The sequence below is a fragment of the Apium graveolens genome, chromosome 3 (assembly GCF_009905375.1).
Source record: "Apium graveolens cultivar Ventura chromosome 3, ASM990537v1, whole genome shotgun sequence".
NCBI classification, from domain to species: domain Eukaryota; kingdom Viridiplantae; phylum Streptophyta; class Magnoliopsida; order Apiales; family Apiaceae; genus Apium; species Apium graveolens.
In genome coordinates this window covers 50441586-50448597 of record NC_133649.1, presented here as the reverse complement: position 1 = coordinate 50448597, position 7012 = coordinate 50441586, and the positions used below count along the sequence as shown (strand labels likewise).

Below are 7012 nucleotides of genomic sequence, written 5' to 3'. Positions count from 1 at the left end.
GTGAATCTTTGTTCTAAATTGTAATCTTGGATGCTCGTTTCTTATTTTGTTGAACCTAATACTCTGGATTACGTACTTTGTTTATTTTTTATTTTATAAAGACTACGTTTATTATACCATGCTTTCATGGGAACCCACGTTGATGATGAGTCCGATTATGGGCTAATCGTTATCGTGGGGTTATAACGGATTTATTTATGGATTTCCTTGGTTAAATTGTTTCGATACCTTAGTGTGTGGTGATTTTATGATAGCCTAGTATTGGTTGTGCTTATTCGTCTTATAAGCGTCGCGAACTTATAAGATAGTGTGTTAATCTTTAAAGAAGCGAAAGTGAATTTAAGGATTTAGAACTTGCCATGCTAGCATAGGTCATGTGTTATTGTTATGCATGATTCGTAGGTAATTTTAACCATCTTACTTTCCCTATATAATCATGATAGATAATTTGTGCATTAAACCGTTATATTGTCAAATTCTATAGACATATAGGGTCTCAATATAATTGGTGTCTATTCAGCTTATATCTCTTTTGTGGATGCTTGGTAGTATGGTATTCGTACAACGAACGTTGGCGTTTATCAGTTTCGTGTTATCTGATTGTGTTATTCTAGATTAGTGTCATCACCATTACATGCTAAGGTTAAGAACAAAAAGACTATTGAATGAAGTACTTAATGAAGTTAGAATCCCATGTCTGTGTCATATATTATTTTATTCTCTTTAATCTCTTAGTTAATGTTCACTAGTATAATTCTCAATAGTTAATCGTAGTATAATCAACCCAAATTGTTATTCATCTTTGCATTGAATAATAGCCATATAATTGTTGCATAAGTGCATAAATCACATAGTTAACCTAAACCAGTCTCTGTGGGAAGGAACTAGAAATAATTATATATTATTTGCAATCACGTATACTTGCGTGAATTATTAGCGCGTGCTTAGCGACTAACAAGCTTTTGGTGCCGCTGCCGGGGACTCGGTGTTAATTTTTAGTTTATGTGTTTGTCATTAGTGATCGTTAAAGTTAATTGACTCGGACATTGTTACGTACCTACTCTTTTCCTTGTCGTGTTTCAGGTACTCTAGCAAGCGTGTATGCATACGCGTTCGCGGATTCGTAAGAGAAATCCGGATCAAGCCGAGGAGGAAGCTGTAGTGATTTGAAGGGAAGTTTTTGAGGATGAAGAGAAAGTAGAAGAAGAAGAGAAAGTCGAGGAACCAGCTTTAGTAGTGATGGGAGATCAAGCAGAAATTCCTAAGGCTTTGATGGACTATTCTCAGCCTAAGATCAATGATATTCAGTCGAGCATCATTAGATCGGCCATCGCGGCTAACACTTTTAAGATTAAGTCGAGCATAATTCAGATGATACATAACTCAGTTCAGTTTGGGAGTTCTCCTACAGAAGACCCCAACATGCACATCAGGGATTTCATCGAGATCTGTGACACTTTCAACTTCAATGGGGTGACTAAAGATGCGATCAAGCTGCGACTCTTCCCATTCTCTCTGAGGGATAAAGCAAAGTGCTGGTTATATTCTCTACCACCAGGGTCTATCACCACAAGGGAGGATCTTGCTCAAAAGTTTCTCACTAAATTCTTTCCTATGGCGAAGACTGCTGCAATCAGTAATGCTCTTACTCAGTTTACACAACAAACTGGAGAATCTCTGTGTGAGGCTTGGGATCGATATAAGGAGATGCTAAGGAAGTTCCCACACCATGACATACCTGATTGGATGATCATAAACTGTTTCTATAATGGTTTAGGCGCACAGTCTAGACCTATGCTCGATGCAACATCTGGTGGAGCCTTATGGGCCAAAAGCTATAATGAAGCTTATGAGTTGATTGAGATTATGGCAGCTAATGAATTCCAGAATCCTAAACAAAGAATGTTACAAGGCAAGGTAGCAGGAATTCTAGAAGTGGATACAGCTACTGCTATAGCTGCTCAACTTCAAGCTTTGACGATAAAAGTGGACTCTCTGGCTAATTATGGAGTTAATCAAATTACTAGTGTTTGTGATCTTTGTGTGGGGGCACATGAAACCGAGCAGTATGCTATTTCTAGCGAATCAGCTCAATTTGTGAGAAACTTTCAGAGATCACAGCAGCAAGCTCCAACCACTTATCATCCCAATAACCACAATCATCCTAACTTCAGCTGGAGCAACAATCAGAATGCAGTGCAATAACCTTATCAGCCATACACAACAAAGTAGTATAACCCTCCTGGTTTTTAACAACTGCAATATGCCCCTAGGCAACAACTTCAACAGTTATCACAAGCTAATGAAAAATCTGAATTGGAGGAGTTGAGGCTCATGTACAAAAGCCAAGTTGTTTCTATCAAGACCTTGGAGAATCAGATTGGGCAGATTGCTAATGCATTACTGAATCATCAACCTGGCACGCTTCCAAGTGATACTGAAGTGCCATGCAAGAAGGAAGCTAAGGAGAATTTTAAGGCAATTACATTGAGGTCTGGTAGGGTTGCAAATCCTGAAAAAACTAAGTCTCCAGAATCTGAAGTTGAGGTTGTAGAAGTGGAAGTGCGAACGGAAGCAAAATTGGAACCAAGGAAGACTACTGTTGAGCACACTCCTCCTGAGGGTAATATAGGGGAGAAACAAATATATCCTCCACCTCATTTTCCTAAGAGGCTGTAGAAGAAAAAACTGGATAAGCAGTTTGAGAAGTTTTTGGAGGTGTTCAAGAAACTTCACATCAACATACCTTTCGCTGAAGCTCTTGAACAAATGTCGAGTTATGTGAAGTTTATGAAAGGTGTTCTCTCTCGGAAGGTGAAGCTTGATAACTTAGAGACCGCTGCTCTCACGGAAGAATACAGTGCTGTGCTGCAACAGAAGTTGCCTCCGAAGCTTAAAGATCCTAGAAGCTTCACTATTTCATGCATATTGGAAAGGTGTCATTTGATAAATGCTTATGTGACTTGGGAGCTAGCATCAATTTGATGCCTTTGTCAATCTTCAAGAAGTTAGACTTACCGGATCCAAAACCGACTTATATGACCTTACCATTGGCCGGCCGTTCTATTACATTCCCGCGCGGTATTGTGAAGAATGTCTTTTGTCAAGGTGGACAAACTCATCTTTCATGCTGATTTTGTAATTCTTGATTTCGAGGAAGATAAGAAGATTCCCATAATCTTGGGAAGACTTTTCTTGGCTACTGGCCGAACTTTGATAGATGTGCAGAAGGGTGAGCTCACCATACGAGTGTTGGATTGGGATGTAACTTTTAATGTGTTCAATGCGATGAAGTTCCCTACGAAAAATGAGGAGTGTTTTAAGGCGGAGATGGTCGATTCTGTGGTTAATTCTGAACTTGATTGATTGCTAAGGTCCGATGCCATAGAAAAAGCCTTGTTGGGGAATTCCGATAGTGAAGATGATGAATGTGATGAGCACTTGCAATATTTGAATACTTCTCCCTGGAAGCGAAAGATGGAAATGCCTTTTGAATCTCTTGGGTTGGAGGAGCTGAAAAGTTCTCCAAAGCACCTCACGCCATCTATTGAGGAAACTCCTACTCTTGAGCTTAAGCCTTTACTTGAACATTTGAGGTATGCGTTTTAGGTGATGCACCTACTTTGCCTGTTATTATTGCATCTGACCTTTCATGTAGCGACGAAGAGAAGCTTTTGAGAATTCTTAGAGAATTCAAATTAGCAATTGGTTGGACTATAACATATATCAAGGAAATCATTCCTTCTTATTGCATGCATAAAATTCTGCTAGAGGAGGGTAGCAAACCTATTATTGAGCAACAGAGAAGGTTAAATCTGATCATGAAAGAGGTTGTGAAGAAGGAAATCCTCAAGTGGCTAGATGCAGGGATAATCTATCCTATAATTGACAATTCTTGGGTAAGCTCAGTTCAGTGTGTGCCAAAGAAAGGTGGTACTACTGTGGTAGCAAATGAGAAGAAAGAGCTTATTCCTACACGAACAGTCACGGGGTGGAGAGTTTGCATGGATTATAGAAAGCTGAACAAAGCTACCAGGAAAGATCACTTCCCTCTTCCTTTCATTGATCAGATGCTTGATAGATTGGTTGGGCATGAGTATTAGTGTCTTCTGAATTGCTATTCGGGATATAATTAGATTTGTATCGCTCTAAAAGATCAGGAGAATACTACATTCACATGCCCTTTTGGTACTTTTGCATTCCAGAGAGTTTCTTTTGATTTATGTGGTGCACTAGCCACTTTTCAGAGATGCATGATAGTTATCTTCTCTGATATGATTGGAAATAATGTACAAGTGTTCATGGATGATTTCTCGGTCTTTGGAACTTCTTATGATGAATGCTTGCACAATCTTGGGTTAGTGCTGAAAAGGTGCGTTGAGACCAATTTGGTTCTCAATTGGGAGAAATGTCATTTTATGGTGCGCCAAGGCACCATTCTTGGTCACAAGGTTTCTAGTAGGGGTCTTGAGGTGGAAAAATCCAAGGTGGAGGTTATCAAAAAACTTCCTCCACCAATTTATGTTAAGGGAATTCACAGTTTTCTAGGTCATGCGGGTTTCTATGGGTGTTTTATCAAGGACTTCTCTAAGATTTCGAAGCCGTTGTGCAATTTTGTAGAGAAAGATGTTCCTTTCAAGTTTGATGATGAGTGCCTTGCTGCATTTGAGACGCTAAGAAGAGTTTGATTACGTCACCTGTCATAACTGCACCTGATTGGTCTGAACCGTTTGACGCGATGTGTGATGCAAGTGATTATGCAGTTAGAGCAGTTCTTGGGAAAAGAAAGAACAACATATTTCATGTAGTCTACTATGCTAGTAAGACTCTTAATGGTGCTCAAATGAACTACACCACTACTGAGAAAGAACTTTTGGCTATTGTCTATGGTTTTGAGAAGTTTCGATCTTATCTGTTTGGGAGGAAGGTGACAGTTTTCACTAATCACGCTGCAATTTGATATCTCATCTCGAAGAAGGACTCGAAGCCTAGATTGATTAGATGGGTTCTTTTGCTTCAGAAATTTGAGTTAGAGATCAAGGACAGAAAAGGTACTGAGAATCAAGTCGCTGATCATATCTCTCGTTTAGAGGATCCAAGTGCAACTTCACTGGATAAGACATTAATAAATGAGTTTTTTTCCCGATGAGCAGCTGTTGGTTTGCAGATATTGTGAACTACCTTGTGAGTAATATCATGCCTTCCGACTTGTCATACGCTCAAAGGAAGAAGTTTCTTCATGAGGTGAAGTGGTACATGTGGGATGAGCCATATCTGTTTAGGTAAGAAGATGACTAAATCATCAGGAGATGTATTCCGTACATCGAAACGGGGGGATCTTACGAGATTGCCACTCAACGGCTTATGGAGGACATTATGGTGGAGAAAAGACATCAACTCATATTCTTTAAGCAGGTTTCTTTTGGCTGACTTTATTTAAAGATTCTCATCAGTTTGTTTTGAAGTGTGATCGATGCCAGCGTATGGGTAATATGTCCAAAAGGGATGAGATGCCTCTTAATGTGCTCCTCGAGGTTGAAGTCTTTGATGTTTGGGGAATTGACTTTATGGGGCCATTTGTCTCATCTTGTAACAATCAGTATATCTTGTTGGCGGTCGATTATATCTCGAAATGGGTTGAAGTCAAGGCGTTGCCAATGAACGACGCGAAGGTGGTGCTTAATTTTCTTAACAAGCAGATATTCACAAGATTTGGAACTCGAAGAGTCATAATCAGTGATGAGGGGTCACATTTTTACAATTGCAAGTTCGCTGCTATGATGCAAAGGTATAATGTGAATCATCGTATTGCTACGGCTTATCATCCTAAGACAAATGGTCAAGCTGAGGTATCTAACAAAGAGATCAAGCGCATTTTAGAGAAAGTTGTGTGTCCATTAAGGAAAATATTGGTCTTTGAAGCTTGATAAAGTTATTTGGGCGTATAGAACAGCATATAAGACTCCATTGGGAATGTCACCATTTCATTTGGTTTATGGTAAGGGGTGTCATTTGCCTATGGAACTCGAGCATAAAGCATATTGGAATTTGAAGAAGTTGAACCTTGATTTGGATGCAGCTGGAAAGAAGAGGATGCTTCAATTGAATGAATTCGACGAGTTTCGACTTCAAGCATATAAAAATAACAAAATGTATAAGGAGAAAGTCAAGAGGCGGCACGATAGGGGTCTAGTGCTCAAATTATTTATGTCGGGACAACAAGTTCTTTTATTTAACTCTCGTCTCCGTCTTTTTCCTGGAAATTTGAAGTCGAGGTGGTCAGGGCCGTTTGTTGTCAAAACTGTGTTTCCACATGGAGCGGTGGAGATTTTAGAGAATGATCCGGGCCATGGTGAAATGGCAAACCGTGAGGTGGTTAGTATCGTTTTATTGTCCGTCTGATCTCTTATTTTTATGTCAAGCTAATGACGTAAATCAAGCGCTTCTTGGGAGGCAACCCAAGTTTGTTGTACATTAGTAGTTAGAGGAAGAAGAAAGAAAGGAGAAAAATACAAAAAAAAAAAAAAAAAAAAATTCAGGGCCAACTTCAGTAGCACGGCGCGCCCGCGCTGAAAAGCGGAGCGGCCGCGCTATTTTTCCAGTAACTGGGCGCGCCCGCACTGTCCTAGCGCGCGGCCGCACTGAAATTCTAGAAACTGGGTGTGCCCGTGCTGTCTTAGCGCGCGACCGCGCTGGGGTCCGGATTCAAAAATTGTTTTTAAGCAGACTAAGAAGAGAAAATCAGGGACTTATTCTAAAATTCAATTCCCACCTGATTTTTATTCTTCCACATCCCAAATTTCCCACTCCAAATCAAACCCATTATTCATACTATTCCCATAATCAATTCCCACTTCTATTCCATATCTAATTCTCTCTCAACCTCCTATATATATACACACACACACACACACTTATACACAAACTTCTCCATCACTTCTCAAATTCTCAAACACAAATCTCTCCCAAACACTTATCTTTTATTCTCTCTTATTCAATCATAATGGCACCT

At 39.7% G+C, this 7012-nt stretch overlaps 1 non-coding gene across 1 annotated transcript; it reads right to left on the bottom strand.

The window, feature by feature from the left end:
• Positions 1-1629: 1629 nt before the first annotated feature.
• On the bottom strand, positions 1630-1736 carry LOC141716215 (small nucleolar RNA R71). The gene has a single exon (XR_012572932.1). It is a non-coding gene; the product is annotated as a small nucleolar RNA R71 (small nucleolar RNA).
• Between the last annotated feature and the right edge of the window lie 5276 nt (positions 1737-7012).